Genomic DNA, 16,436 nt, shown 5'->3' on the forward strand with positions numbered 1-16,436 from the left:
CATTTCCTTTTGCATATCATCCCAGAAACCAAAAACCACACATTCCATTCTTCTCACAACTCAACTGGCTGGTTAAAGTTTATAGATAAGAATATTAGACACACACACAGTTCTACAAATTCTTAGCAACTCCTCAGTTTGCAAAGAAGGTTAAAGTTAGACATAATATGAAAGAAAGAAAAATAGGAATGAAGAAAGGAAGGGAGGACCTTAGAAATCCATGAATTCTTTCATTACTACTCAATCAGGACATGGCTTTATGAGTCCATTAAATCTTTCTCTGTATCAAGCCTTATATCCACAAAGTAGAAACTGTTTTCATTGTGGGACTTAAGACTACCAATGGTGACAAAATATTTAAAACAGTTTAAATAAAAGTAAGTGTAATAGGGGCTTCCCTGGTGGCACAGTGGTTAAGAATCCGCCCGCCAATGCAGGGGACGTGGGTTCGAGCCCTGTTCCGGGAAGATCTCACATGCCACGGAGCAACTAAGCCACAACTATGGAGCCTGAGCTCTAGAGCCCATGAGCCACTACTACTGAAGCCCGCGCGCCTAGAGCCCGTGCTCCACAACAAGAGAGAAGAGTAGCCCCAGCTCACTGCAAATAGAGAAAGCCTGCGCTCAGCAACGAAGACCCAACGCAGACAAATAAAAATTTTTTTAAAAGTAAGTGTAACATAATATGTCTGAAATACCAAATTTCTCGCCAGTTACGTCTAAGCCATATCATTTAATTTCTGCAATAAAATTTTTTTTTAATGTACAGTTGATTTATGCCAAAGACAGGGCTGTTACAAGCAATTCCAATCCATAAAAACCTGCAGAAATCAATTTTCTCCAATGTCTCCTCTACTGGATCTCATGCTTCATGTCCTAAAGTGGAAGCGTTTGAGGGAGCTGAGCTACCTCAAGAGCAAGTGTAACACAGGCCCGAACAGCTGTAGACATTAGACGATTCCTGATTCTTCTAATAACACAATGGCAATGGCTTTTACTTTGTAAGTGGCATCAAATAATGAAGTCATACTGATAGCAAGAAAGAGGGAAAGACTATCTGGCACCTTGTGGCATTCCAGAAGCTCAAAGTGCAATACAGGGTTAACGCAGAGCTGCAGAGCAGCAGAGAGAACTTCAAAGATGGAGAGAAAAGGAAAGAGTTCAAAGTCTCAACACCCATCAGTAAACAATCACAACAGGTTGACAGGTGGAGAAAATAGAATACCTCCTCTCACCCTTTCCACAGCTACCAGGGGCCCCAGACGATATCTGACTACTGTAGTGTCAGGGAGAGTGCAGAAATGCCTCCCACCCAGGTCATTTCTTGGCCTGCTTTGAAGCGGTGTGTAATTCAGGAGGGAAAATTCCGTCAACCTTTGGCAGGGGCATTTTCTGGCAATGGCTGCAGTAGCGACATCTTAGTGAGCTGGATTTCAGGACCAGACGCTGTCTCCTGGCATAGAACCCCAAGTCAACTCTGAGGGCACACAGGTACAAACAAGTACCAGCTTCCACCTACAAAAAGTCCTCAGCCCTACATAAGTGTTAAAGGCTATTTTCTTCCCAGAGACCAGCTGTGGGAGAAATGGTTCTAAAAATAAGAGGGCCACAAAATTACAGAAAGGGAGAATAGATTGGCAGTTGCCAGAGGTGGGATTGGGGGAATGAGTGTGGCTATAAAAGGGCAACCTGAGGAATCCTTGTGATGATGGAAGTGTTCTGTGTCTTGGCTGTGTCGACGTCAATATCCTGGTGTGATACTGTAAAAGGTACTGCAAGATGTTACAATTGGGGAAAACTGGGCAAAGGGGACATTGAATCTCTATTACTTCTTATAACTGTATGTGAATCTAAAATTACCTCAAAATTTTTTTTAACTAATTTTAAAAATATCAACCAACTAGTTCAAAATCTCATCTAGTTTAATAGTCAATATTTGAAACATATGCTTTAAGATACAAAGAATTATTTAAGAGAGAAAAAAAGCCAAGTAATGTAAAGAAGATAGACTCCTCTAGATATTATTTTTACTCTAAGTTCCGTTTCCATGGCAGAATAGAAATGGACGTAATTGAGAACCCACAGGTGGAACAGCCCATAGACCAAATAATTTGCCTCCAATGTATGCAGGTTTTTCCATTCTACAACTTGTTCACTCACTATGAGTGCAGTCCTATCTGGGCTCATGGAATAAAACACGATACAACACAGTACAAAGATCTGATGCAAAGTTTCAGTTAACACTCCATTTTTATGATTTTACTCTAATATTCATGGGGAAAATATGAAATGATTCTAAGATGAATCACTGTTTGAAAATTCTTTTTTTTTTGATCGCTTATTCTACTTATCAGATTCTCAATTATTCAGAGGCTCACTACATGGTCTATGGGCTATTGTGCCACCATGGGTTCTCAATTTCTTCCATTCTCTATTCATAGCCTCTGAATACTCCCATTAGATGGTGAGGGAACAGCAGGCAGAGGAAAGAAGGATGAAGTTCAAATACCACTTTTGCTACCTGTTTGTGGCCATATTAAAAAGTCAGGCGGTGGAAGGAGGTTATGTAAAGGTTATATAAAGACAAGACAGAAAGATTCTGTATGCCTCAGAGAGCTGAATGTTATAGAGCATTACATTTTTAATCAGTAAAAGAACGCTGAGAACTGCTCTGGTGACCCCAGAACATGTGGTCACTTCCCATTTCTTCACATTTCCTATAATGTTACTGAATAAACAGGATGTGCACCGGCCCCTGGGGCCGGCATCTGTGCTACTTTATGAGAAGACGTCTTCCAGCAGAGGCCTTCCGAAGCTGGAGGTGGAAGCACCGGGTTTCAGAATTGCTGCTCTGTTGTCTGAGGAGACCAGCGGCAGACAGGCCCCTGAGGAAGTCAACAGCCTAATATGGACCAAATTGTTCAAAGTCAGACACATCTTCAGTCAGGGGCAGCCCCTGCTATAGGCTGAAAACTATTTTCACTGAAAAATAACAGCTGATGTTTCTGAATTTTAGTTCTATAATATAAATCAATTCTTGAAAAATCCTTATCAACTCCTTTGGTTTGTCTCAGAGTGAAGAGTTCAGCATTCAAGGAGCACTGCAAATACTTGTACTAAAAGCAGGGTAGCAAACTCAAAGGCCTACAGGGACCATGTGAGTAACAGACAAGAGAGAAGCACCCTGGTGATAAGGTTAGGAGAAGCAGGGAATAGTGGGGACCGTGATAAACCATAGAACATATACCCCTCCCAACCGATGGGGCAGCCACTACTCAGTACCGGCCAGGTGCTTGCACGTGCGTGCGCGCGCGCGCGCACACACACACACACACACACACACACACACACACACACACACACAGTTGTGACTGGAATTTGGCTTGTGGATCACCAATCTGAAATCCCTGTTTCAAAGGCTATTAACCTGGCCAGAGTGCCCTGAAATCACAAGAAGCTCAGCTAGAGAGTAATAGCAAAAATATAAACTGCCTCAAACAAGTATTTCTGCAACCAATCCAACATACCCAAGAGACAGAGCACCTCCTGATTACAGCCTTTTCTTGGCGATTCTTTCTACCTTTTGGAAATGCTTCTTGGATGATCTGAGAGAGCTGAGGTCTCTCTCAAAGCTAAGCGCCCCCGGAGATAATGCAGCCAGCTTGGCTGGTCCCGCGCCTGCCCTAGGGGTGAATATGCCAATTAGCTATTTGTGTTCCTGGCACTTCTTTCTGGATTGAGGAGTTCACATTCATCCTCAAACATCACACAATTCAGGCAGCTCCAGAACAGAAAACAGAGCAGCAAGTGTGTGCCTGGGAAAGGAGGAGCTTCGGGGGAAAGGCGAGGGGGGCACAGGGTGGAGGAGGGGGGCTGCCCAGAGTGTTGCAGCTATTTAACTGCACTCTCCACACAGTCATTCTGTTTGACTGGTAAAATCATTAGGAAAACACCTTTCAAAGCAGGCTTAAGACAAGAGAGTTTTATTTGACCCTCATGAAAATAGCCTGGGCGGCACGTCTCTCGGTCAATGACGAGCTTTACTGAGGCCTCCACTTTGGAAAACCCTGATGGCAGCCAAGAGCTCGAGGCCCATCTCCAAAACTTCTGAGGAGGCCCTCCCAAGGAAAGCTCTCCCCTGCATCCCCTGCATGACATAGCTGGGTGGACTCAGTAGGAAGCTGGAAACGGCCCCTCTGCCTGAAAGTCTCCAAGAAAGAAACAGGGCCCCTTCTTCGGCTGTGCTGGGAAGTTAACGGAATAACTTTAAAGGAATAATGGGGTCACAGTAAGAGAAGAGCATGGCTCTTCCCCAAAGAACGCAGCTGCCTTGAAGTCCAGGTTCATAAAGTTAAGTGGACTACTCTGGAGTTCAGTTCTTTGAAATAGGGTATTTGAAACTGTGGCTGAAAGTTGGCGGAGTGGGAGAGATTCTTCCAGTATGTTTGCCATTTCCGTAGGCGATATCTCAATTACTGAGGTTAAATACTATTGCTGGTTTCACAAAAATACGACACCTCTGGAATGGAAAGGAACAGTATCAAATTAATGTCAGGGATTAACTGAATATGTTTGTTCAACTTCCTCAGGTTAATGCCTCTCTATGTTTATCACTTTATAATGTTGTTCCCTCATATGAACAGGAAGTTATTCTTTCAAAGTCCAATTTTTAAATTTTTATCTGACCCAAAAGGTTTATAGATCTAAAAAATAAAAAATGTAATAGGTTTCTCTTCCCATGTTCCTAACATGTTTTATATTCTCCACCTACAGAAGAAACAGGTGCTCTCATTGTGCCGTGTAACTAGCTAAGTAAGCCTCACTCATCCCCGCCTCGGTCAGCGTCTAGAGCACATGTACTAAGTGCTGAAGAAATGTCTATTTTTAATGGTGAAGATAATTCATGGAACTGCCTTCTGCATCTCTCTCCATTCAATATAAGAGAACATACAGGGGGCTTCCCTGGTGGCGCAGTGGTTGAGAGTCCGCCTGCCGATGCAGGGGACACGGGTTCGTGCCCTGGTCCGGGAATATACCACGTGCCGCGGAGCGGCTGGGCCCGTGAGCCATGGCCGCTGGGCCTGCGCGTCCGGAGCCTGTGCTCCGCAGAGGGAGAGGCCACAACAGTGAGAGGCCCGCGTACCACAAAAAAAAAAAAAAAAAGTTACTGCAGCCATACACGTGTAAGATAATAAGGATATGCACGTTGAAAGCAGCAGTGAGGACAGAGAACAAAGGAGTAAACACCAGGGTTTCATGAAGTCTGGAGTTTGGTGAAAAACAAAAACAAGAAGGGGGGAAAAGTTATGTTTAGGTTTTCAACTTGGAAATAAGGAAAAATGATGGAATAATTTGGGAAGAAAGTTGACAAAATGAGGAATCCAGTTTATGATCCAGCACCAGCTTCCTGCTCATCAAGGAGAACGATGAATCGCTTATTTGATTGGAAGTGAATTAGTTACGTTCAAGCTTCCAGAGTGACATCCAAGTGAAGTTGTTTTCCAGACAGTAGGGGTTTGGAAACTGGATGTGGTAGAGACTTATTTTGGTGGCTGCAGTGAACCACACCTCTTGATAGTCATACCTTGTGTGGCCCCTCCCATATTGACTCTAGTCTTGGGCCATGTTGCCTGAATTCAGTCAATGGGACATTAGCAAACATGACGTGAACAGTGCTTCCAGATGGGAGCTCTGGTCTTGCGATCCAGCCTCTAGGTAAAGAAGCCCAAGCTAGTCTCATGGAGAGACCGCGTGGAGAAAGGAACACATCACTGGAGTTTCAGTTACCCTGCCAAGGCACTAGACACCTAAGTAAAGCCATTTTAGGTATTCCTGTTCCAGCCACCATTTGACTGCCGCTGCTATGCTAGCAGAAGAACCATCCAGCTGAACGACAGTCCATACACAGAATCATGAGAAATAATAAAATGGTGATTTTACAGCATTAAATTTTGAGATGTTTGTTACACAGCAATAGATTTCTCAAGCACTGGAGGACAGACGAGATATAAGTCTATAAAAGGGAGCTTCAGGAACAGTAAACAGCAGTCACAGCTAACATTCACTAAGGGCTTACTATCTGACATATCAATACAACATTATTAACACGGGGGCTATTCTTAGCTAGCATCCCTGCTTGGCAGATGAGGAAACTGGTATTTAAAGAAATGAAGTAATTTCACCCAAGATCATACAACTAGAAAGGCACAGCTGAGACCTAAACCCAGGTCTACCTGTTGCCTGCACAAATGTGGAAGACAAGAATGACCTTAACAGAGGAGTGAGAATAAAGGGGAGAGGGGGCCGGGGGTAGGACCAGGGCAGAAAGAACAACGACTTGATTACAGTTTTGCATTTTTCTCTGATTTCAATAGCTGTTCAACACAGTCTAGTTAGGGAGTGAATCAAATCTAGCCCCTATTTAGAAAGCCTGCTCCTGTTGTCGTTCTCCCTCTGCACTGAACTCTGGTAACAGCAGGTGTCCCCTACAGCCACGTGTACAGTCACTGGTTGCCCCCATACGTCTTTTGCTTTAAGATCATCACTGGCCATCTCCAGGGACACGCCTGACACGAAGTGCCCTGTTTTCTGGGTTCACACGCTTTTTTCCTTTGGCCATGCCTATTTCTGATGATATTATCAGCCCTTCCCCAAAACCGATTGTCAAAACCCTCCAGCAGAATTTGAGTCAAAAATCCTTAGCGCTTGGCCCTTGGAAATCATCTAGTGCAGACTTTTCGGTTCAAGATAAGGAAGCAGAGTCCCGGGCTGGTGGATTGCTTTGCCCAAGATCACCTAAGGACCCAGGGTCAAAAGTCAGCGGTCCTAACCCTCCTTCTCTTGCTGGCTGCAGAGCCAAACTGCCCTGAGAAGCATGTCACTCTATTATTTTCTCATCTGCCATTCTTCAACAAATAGCTGGTTGAAATAACGCTGAAACTGTGCCTTGTTCCAAGCAATGAGTTGTGTGATGATGGAGAGGGTAGGGGGAAAACCGGCGAATCGAGAAAAATACCAAGAAGTAAGGGAATTTATCTCCCCAAAGAAAATCTCCTTATACTGTGTCTTCTTATTCCCTTAATAAAAAGATAAAGAGTTAATTGCTATAGTTTATAAAGTTTTAAAAAAAAGTCACAAAAGTACACAAATAGCAAAGCAAATAGCATCTGGCTCTAGTACTCACACTTCAATCCCAAAAAAGGAGCCTAGAATCACAATTGTTGAATGTATTTCCTTTCTCTGTGCCACGGAAAGTCATCATTTTGTTTTCTTTTGCTCCTTTCTCCTTCCCAGAGTTGGAATACCTCTCTGAAGAGAATGCCAAGAGCCCACAAAACTAATTACTCAGGAGTTTTGAATATGAAAGTCTGTTTCAACCTAAATCTTCTCTTGCATATTCCTGGGTGTGTGTTTGTTTTTCTTCTCTTTCTTCCTTTCCCTCTTCACTTTCTACCTCCCTTGCCCTGTCTGCTCCCCTGATTTAATTTATCCTTTCTGCTTCCTCCAAAAGATATATGAGGTTACTAAAAAGAGAAAAAAAAATCAGACATCTATAAAGGCATCCACCATTATCTCGACATTATTTTTAGAGGAATAGGAAAGGCTTTAGGCACAGAAAGTGATTCTTCTTGAGATGCTCTGAATGGAAACCTCTTATCTCAGGCATGGAAGGGAGTCACCCTCCCAAGTAAACTGTTCCAAGACCAGACACAAAATACAGCTCACTTTGTTCAACTCATACCTTTTACTGCAATTATCTCCCCCCCCCCCAAGAATTTCTAAAGTATTTTACTTTCTATCTCTATGGGAACGGTGATTTTCACATGAAGAAAAGATTATTCAGAATCTAGGCATATTCTTCCAGCTGGACAATAACAAGGGATCAAACTCCTGACGTGCATTTTTTCAGATTCGTGGAAAGAACTTTTAAACCAGGAAGGTGCTTTGCAGATGACCTGTCCCAACACCGATGTTTTTAAAAATAGGAAACAGTTGCTTTGACCAAAAGATGTTTTCCTTACCCCACCCAGACCTCTCCCCCTTGCAACACTCAAACCCTAAGGGCTGCTGGTCATCACAGGCCATTGCAACACCACTGGGAGCTAAGCACACTGGGGTCCAGCCAATTCTTCCAAAGAGCCATTTTCCACTGGAATCCGGCCTCTCCCCTCTCAGCATATGCAGCTGTTTTCTGGCTTCCTGCAACGGCAGCTACGATATAAATTTCCCACGACCACACTGAAGTCTTTCATCCTTCAAGGTCCATACCCCCTCTTCCTCCTTGTCAGTGCTATCCACTGACCGTCACTGTCACTCACTGAAGACCTTGGAATTAGGCACCCCGCCTCCCTTGCCGTCATCTAGAGAGATGGCACTGTTCACGCAGAAGACCCACCAACATCGAGTCTAGCAACCTGCATTCACCACTCTCACGGCCGTGCCATCACTCGAGAGCGGCTTCATCTCAAACTCCGACATGGCATAACCTCATTTCCTTCGGCTGGTCCTTCAGCCGCTTTGACTTAAATGGTGGAGTCAGGTTCAGTTATCTACCCGTCCGTAGCCTCTTGGGCTTCCCTCCTTATCACTCTGAGCTCTGCGGGGCATAACTCAGTTCTGCTTTTTCTTTCTCGCACTTCTGCAATCGAAGCTCCAATTTTTGGATCAATATAGCCATCTGGCTTCTCCACTCCTGCACTTGCGCTGTTGAACCTACACAGTGGAAACGTCCCCGGAAGCAACACAACCATCCAGACTGGTGTTGTTATGAATGTGGGTCTCCAGCCTCAAGTGAGCCATGAGCGACTGTGGGCACATCCCGGTCTCTGTCCTCTCCCATGCTCTACGGCAGCCCTAAGACTTAGAGCTGGCTCTACAGGCCCAGCCCACAGCCATACCTCCCTCCCGGAGATAACACTGCCTCCTGCTTCAAAGAAAAACCGAAGATCGCAGACCTAGGGTCCCTCGGTGTTCCCATACCTAAAACATATTCACTCACACTGCGCTGACCAAGCTAAGCTCATCATTTAGTGGAAGACATTTGTCTTTTCTTTCTCTCTTTTTTTTTTAAACAGCAACTAAGCCACCAAAGAGGGTTTGTCATTTCGTGCCATTTCGCTACAAAATAGGCGCACTGAAATCTCTGTGTATCTGGTGGTGTTGTCTGGCATGGCCTTTTAGCTTCCCAGTGGGGAGGCACCTTGCCCCTGAGGACATAAAGATAAACAAAGAGGCCCAGTTAAGGAGACCCAACAGTCCAGGGTGCGGATAAGGGAGACGGGCGGTACATGGAGAAACTCCCCCGCTCTTGGCCCAGCACCTAATCAAAGCCCCTCACATCCCCTGCTCTCTCCCAGCAGTGCCAGTGAAGTAGAAAGGCATCTGATCTCCCCCTTCCCTTACTTCTGTGTCATCTTGGACCTCTCATGAGGCTCAGACAACTGACAACAGAAGTGCCTCTAGTTATGCTGATACCCCTGCTTCTAATCAATGCTAGTTTGAGGATGATGTAAGACAGAAGCAACAGACGTTTCCAATCACAGACTAGAATATGACTTTAAAAAAAAACTAACACCTACCCAATCAGACTGCAGCCTCAACTGCCCTCTGCTGTCTGGTCCTCAGAAACAGGCATCTGAGGCCCAGTTCACTTCTGTGATGAGGGACGAGCAGGGCAGCCTGTGGAGTATCTGGCAGCTGGTGGAGACCAGGGACAGCAGTGATGTTATCTGTGACCACAGGCGACAGCCTCAAACATCTCCACATTAAGTATTACTCTGACTTGTTGGGAATCCTTTTTTGTTTGTTGATTTTAATAATATCCTTTCTTCTGGAACAGGATCATTATTCTTGTTTTCAGAAATCCTAAGGAAGCAAAACTAACTCACGTGTGTTGGGGGGAAGGAAAAGAGAACCAGAAGAAAAAAGCTAATGAAAAACAGTACAGAGGTTCCTCCGAAAATTAAAAATAAAACTACCATACGATCCCACAATTCCACTTGTGGGTATTTATACAAAGAAAATGAAATCACTAACTCAAAAAGAAAATCTGCACCCATGTTCACTGCAGCATTGTTTACAAGAGCCAAGACATGGAAGCCACTTGTGTCCATCATTGATGGATGAATGTATAAAGAAAATGTGAAATACACACACACACACACACACACACACACACACACACACACACACGAATATTATTCAGCCATAAAAAAGAAGGAAATCCTGATCCATTTGGGTGGAGCTTAAGGGCATTATGCTAAGTGAAGTAAGTCAGACAAAGATGTATACTGTATGATATCATTTATATGTGGACTCTAAAAAAAAAAAACTCTTAGATACAGAGAACAGATTGATTAATCAACTGCCGAGCCGGGGGGCTAGGAAGGTGGACAAAATGGGTAAAGGAGGTGTAAATGCACAAACCTCAAATTATAAGATAATTAAGTCCTGGGGATGTAATGTATGGTACGGTGACTATAGTTAACAATACTGTGCTGTATAATTACAAGTTGCTAGAAGGGTAGATCTTAAAAGTTCTCATAAGAAAAAAAAATCTGTATCTATGTGAGATGACAGATGTTAACTAAACTTACTGTGATGATCAGTTCATAATATATACATATATGAAATCATTATGTTGTATAACTAAAACTAGTACAATGCTGTATGTCAATTATATCTCAATTTAGAAGAGGAAAAGGGAGGAGAGGAGGGAGAAGGCGGGGAGGAGAAAGAAGCTAGCCTCCGTGTTCCCTGGCAAGCACCAGTCATGGAAGGTGAAGCCTCCTTGGGGTCTCAGTGGGGACCAAAGCAAAACGATCTCAGCATGAAGAGGAGGTCAGTCTCGTGCCTCTCTCAGGAACCCTCCGCCCCACGTCCTTGGGTATCGCTGTGAATAAGGGGGTCCTATCCAAGTCAGGGTTGAACACTTAGGCCAGTCTAGGATTTATGCCAACAAGGGCCCTGCGGTGGTTAATGTCATGTGTCAACTTGGCTGGGCCATGGTGCCCAGATATTTGGTCAAACATTATTCTGGATGCTTCTGTGAGGGGTGTTTTTGGATGAGGTTTATTTTTGAAGTGGTGGACTTTGAATAAAGTGGACTGTCTCCCATAATGTGGGTGGCCTCATCCAATCACTTGAAGGCCTAGTAGAACAAAAGACTGACCTTCCCTGAGCAAGAAGGAATTCTGCCAGCAGACGGCCTTCTGAACTTGAACTACAACACTGGCTCTCCTCTGGGTCTCCAGCCTAACAGGTTTCCAGCTTCCATAATCACATGAATCAATTTCTTAAAATAAACCCCTCCTTCCCCCTCCTACTCTGTCTCATCTGTATCTCCTCACGGTTCTGTTTCTCTGGAGAACCTGACTAATTCAGTCCTCCTACAAATTGAATTGCTAGGTGGTCAGGAGATAAGCAGCTGTTTAGCTGTTGCCCTTGGCAACATCTTCACCAGCAGGGCTAGCCTCTGTGATGAGACTCCAAAGTCAGGCTGACCTTCAGTGAGCACGGCTGCTCGGACGTCAAACCCCGTCCACAGGGTCAGTCCAAACTGCACTCGCGCGCTGGTCTCCTCCCTTCCCAGAGTTCCTTGCTTCCATTAAACTGACTCCATCCCTCTGTGATCTGATCCAGTCCCTTCATGTCTCTTCCAGCCCACTGCTGCACCAGTATAGGACTTTCCCAAAGAACACGGTTATGATTCCCCTTAAAAAAGTAAATGATGATATGCAGAATACGTTGAGATTTAGATTTTTGGTATGCTTTGACTTAGAATGTACAGTGAATTAGAAATAATTAGTACTAATTAAGCACCATTTCCCAAAGCAAAGTAAAGCAAAGTTTTACTGATAACGACCAAGGCCATGCATCTGAGTGGGGCTTAAGAGGAAATAAGCCAAAGAATGGATGAAGGAGTGAGAAGTGGATTCCTTCTAGGGGGCAGGCATAGGCCTGGGCGCTGCTCACCAACAATCAGTCAGCTAGGGTGCTGCGTCCATCTGTGTGACCGATGGCCAAAGACCCCACCCATAGCTCCACCCTCCCAAGACAGAAGCCTCTTGGTTACCAACTCATCTCTCTCTGTCCCTTCATATTCACATACCCCAGAGAATAGTATCCACCATCTGTCTCTGCTCCCTCACTCCATTCATCCTTCTCAGAAATCTTTATATAAATAATATGTGGATATAGAATTGTTAAAATTTTCCAACTACATAGATAAAGAAGTAAAGATTCCCCTTCATTTCTTCTCTCTCAATCCTAGCCCCCTCTCCAAAGTTATAAGCACGAGTTAGCAGTTTGGTATATACATCCTTTTCAGCTTTTAGCCTACCTATTTACTCCATAAGTATATAGTTCTTTTGTGTGTGTGCATTTTTATAAACGGGGTATTTTTTTGTGTTATTCCAATAACTTCCTTTTTGTTTCCAAAGACAAAATGATCTTTTTAATTCCGTTTCAGAAAAAGCTGTCACATGAATTTGGTTTAGAAAACATGACAATAAGAGGCTTGGTTTTTCTGCAAATGCAAGGAAAAGAAATAACCGTTAATAGGTTCAATGATAATTTTCTGGATCTTCCTCTTGCATCAAAAGCTGTATATCTTCTCCCCAAAGCACCTGCTCCAAGAGTCACTCACTCTCTTTATCTGCCTCTAGCTGGGACAGGCTAATTCCCCCCTCCAACACCCCTCTCTTCTTTCAGTCACACTGTGTTAGTGCTAAAGACCCTGGGCTCTGACCAATGAACAGAATTGTCCTTAAGCCAGCAACCCACAGGCAGTGGGACCCAAAGCCCCACTCCCAGTCCCGACAGCAGAGGCCACAGAGCTGGCATCGTTTCCACTGTCTCAGGAAGAAGGAGCCAAAAGGTGACCCTCAGTGCAAAGCAAGGCCTAATGTGAAGAAAGACTGAGCGCTCCCAGGTCCAGAGCAGGCTGCAGGCTACAGTCAGGAAAAGGCAGTTACTGCAGTCACTCCACCTTTAGAAATAAATAAGGGGGGGCTTTCCTGGTGGCACAGTGGTTGAGAGTCCGCCTGCCGATGCAGGGGACACGGGTTCGTGCCCCGGTCCGGGAGGATCCCACATGCCGCGGAGCAGCTGGGCCCGTGAGCCATGGCCGCTGAGCCTGCGCGTCCGGAGCCTGTGCTCCTAAACGGGAGAGGCCACAACAGTGAGAGGCCCGCGTACCGCAAAAATAAAATAAAATAAAATAAAATAAAATAAAAAGAAAGAAAGAAGGGGAAAACTGGACCCTTTTCCACTACTATGGTTCTATAAGGTCCTCTACTGCTGAGCTCCAAGGGGATCTGCAAGCACAAAAGGGTCTAAACAAATCAGGAGAACTTTGCCCTGGCTGAAGACAGGAGTGACAAGCAGGAAGACAGGTCAATGTAATAATTTGTAGGAAGATGATGCTGGGAACTTCGGCTCTTCACAGGGCTGCCAGCCCTACAGAGGACAACACGGTAAGAACCAAGACACGCACTCCTGACTGGTATAGCTGGGGAACTGTCAGGCCCTTTCTTGATCCCACATCAGGAGTCAGATCCCATTCCACGTGTGACACATGAGAAGGAGGAGGAGTGCAAATCTGGCTGTGTGGATCAGTGCTGGCCCCAAATACAGGGACTTCACAAGTTCCAAATGAGACTCAAAGCCCCCAGGGATCAAAAGGGCCGACAAGCAAAAAGAGAGACCCCTGCACTCAAGGCAATACCAGTGTCATGGTGGCAAATGGACATCACCATGGGAAGAGACCAGCTACAGATGGTGATATGGGGAGACAAAGGGTGCTCTGAACCACTGTTGTTATTCCAGAACCTCTCCATCTCTTCTCTGGCTGTGGTTTCCAAAGGAACAGCATTTCTGATACAGAGCTGAGGACCAAGGTGGGCACAGAGGCAATGACAGCCAATATGTCTCAACAAGAGCACAGCCATCTTGGGTTCTGGCCTGGACAGAAGTCCAATAATTTCCTTTTTTCTCCTGACAAAATGGAGACCCTTCTCTTCTAATGTATGTACCTCACTTATGACGTGCCAGACAGTGATGTAAGAGAGCTACGTTTCTCAACTGGATCACCACAATACATTTCCTAACTCTCCTCCCTACTCCCAGCCTTATACCCTTCGATCCACCCCACACACCTGCCTGAGTGTTTTACAAAAGCCCAAATCTGATATTCTTATTCTTATGATTAAACTCTTTCACTGACTCCCCACTGCCTTGAGGATAAAGACCAAATTGTTAGCATGGCTTACAAAGTCCATCACAATCCAGGCCCTTCCATACATCAGGACAAAACTATAATTCGAAAAGATACATGCACCCCTGTGTTCATAGCAGCACTATTTACAATAGCCAAGACATGGAAACAACCTAAATGTCCATCAACAGATGAATGGATAAAGAAGATGTGGTATATATATATAATGGAATATTACTCAGCCATAAAAAAGAATGAAATAATGCCATTTGCAGCTGCATGAATGGACCCAGAGATCATCATACTAAGCAAAGTCAGAAAGACAAATACCATATGATATCATTCACATGTGGAATCTAAAATATGACACAAATGAACTTATCTATGAAACAGAAACAGACTCACAGACATAAAGATCAGACTTGTGGTTGTCAAGCGGGAGAGGGAGCGAAGGAAGGTTGGACTGAGAGTTTGGGACTAACAGATGCAAACTTTTATATAAAGAGTGGATAAACAACAAAGATATACTGCACAGGGAATGATACCCAATATTTTGTAATAACCTATAAGGGAAAAGAATCCAAAAAGAAATAGATATATGTGTATGTACAACTGAATCATTTGCTGTACACCAGAATCTAACACAACTTTGTAAATCAACTGTACTTCAATTAAAAAAAAAAAAAGAAGAATCCTGGCCCTTCCTACGTGGCTGGCCTTACCTCTTACTATAACCCTACACTCTGGCCATGCCAAAATGTTTGCAGTTCCCAAAGCATACCAAACCTGGAGCTGCTTCCTTGGCCCGCATGCCCTTATGAGTCTTCCAAGAAAAATTAGTTGAGTTGCTAAACATATATAAATAACCAGATGAATTCTGCTGCTGTATGGGAATGTTGGCCATACTGCTGTTAAAAGTGGTATAGAGGGTCTAGCAAAAACTGTTAACTCTGTTTAGAATAAGGACCTAAAGCATCACTTTTTGGTGGCAATTAGATAACACAGTCAGCTGCCGGGCAACACCTAGTTGCCTCCCAACACCCAGGCCAGCAGTCCCTCCTGTCTGAAGCCTTTTCTGACTTCCCTGTAGAATTACCGTCCTCCGCAGTACGATCTCACTCTTCCCCCAGGACACAACACAAGCAAAGCAGCGTAACATTTCAGTGTCCTTACTGACTTACATCTCTTTTTTTTTTTTTCCTGACTTACATCTCTTTATTATCCTGCCGGACAATATACACCTTAAGGGGCAGAGGCCTACATTTTTTTAATTGAATTAAAATATTTTTAATTCAATTTTAATTGACTTAAAGTATTGTGTTAGTTTCAGGTGGTAGGTGCCTACATTATCTGCCTTTTAATCCCCAGCACCCAATGCTATATATGACAATATAGTAGAAATTTTGTGGTTAAAATGGCAAATCAAAAAATACATTATTTTTATTGAGGTACAACTTAATATTTACGATGAGTTACAAAGATATTGACAAGATACCAAGACCAAAACCAAACAAACAGAAACTTTAAAGATGGCTTTTTAATAAGGCAAGTAGAAAAAAGAGTTAAAAATTGGTGAAGCCAGGACTGAGATTACTATACTTGGTAGAAGCACACCACATATTCGGCTTTCTAGAAGCCAGTAGCCATAACAAGTTTCCCGGAGTCCATAAGGTTAGAACAAACTGGCCACTAAGGAGAAGCGTAACTAGTCCTGACACGGTTACCACAGAGAAATTCTCTCAGGAGTCCTCAGAGGGGATACTATGTAATGAGATAAACAGCAGCTTTACATATTTCTTAGAATTAACACAGACACCAGTTTCAGAGAGATGTTACTTTTGAAAATCGTTTACCATAAACTACAGTCTCACACCAACGTATTCAAATTGGTTCCCTCGCTGGTCAGGTTAATTAGAAGATATACCTTAGTTATTAGTGGTAGTATCCTTAACATATTTTGGACCATGGACAACTTTTTGAGAACCTGATAAAATGCTATGTATCTTCTCCTCAGAAACAACACCCTGAGATAATATTTTGCATCTATTTTCAGGAGCTTATGGAAACCTGAAGCTTGTCCATGGACCACCCATGTTAAAATCCACAACCCGGAGGAAAGATGTACTATAGATCCTTGAGTCAGGCCTCCATAAATATTATTTCCCACAGCAGGACCTTAAAAAAGTGCTGCTCTCTGGCCTATGGGCTGAATTGTAAAGAAC

General features: G+C 43.9%; 1 protein-coding gene and 1 pseudogene across 2 annotated transcripts in view; both read right to left on the reverse strand.

Moving 5' to 3' along the window:
- FGF2 (fibroblast growth factor 2) overlaps positions 1 to 16,436 on the reverse strand; it is a 62,869-nt gene that overhangs the window by 35,368 nt on the left and 11,065 nt on the right. The window lies entirely within an intron of this gene.
- On the reverse strand, positions 13,441 to 14,167 carry LOC101338289 (succinate dehydrogenase cytochrome b560 subunit, mitochondrial pseudogene; annotated as a pseudogene).

Source organism: Tursiops truncatus, chromosome 5, assembly GCF_011762595.2.
Source record: "Tursiops truncatus isolate mTurTru1 chromosome 5, mTurTru1.mat.Y, whole genome shotgun sequence".
Taxonomy (NCBI): Eukaryota; Metazoa; Chordata; class Mammalia; order Artiodactyla; family Delphinidae; genus Tursiops; species Tursiops truncatus.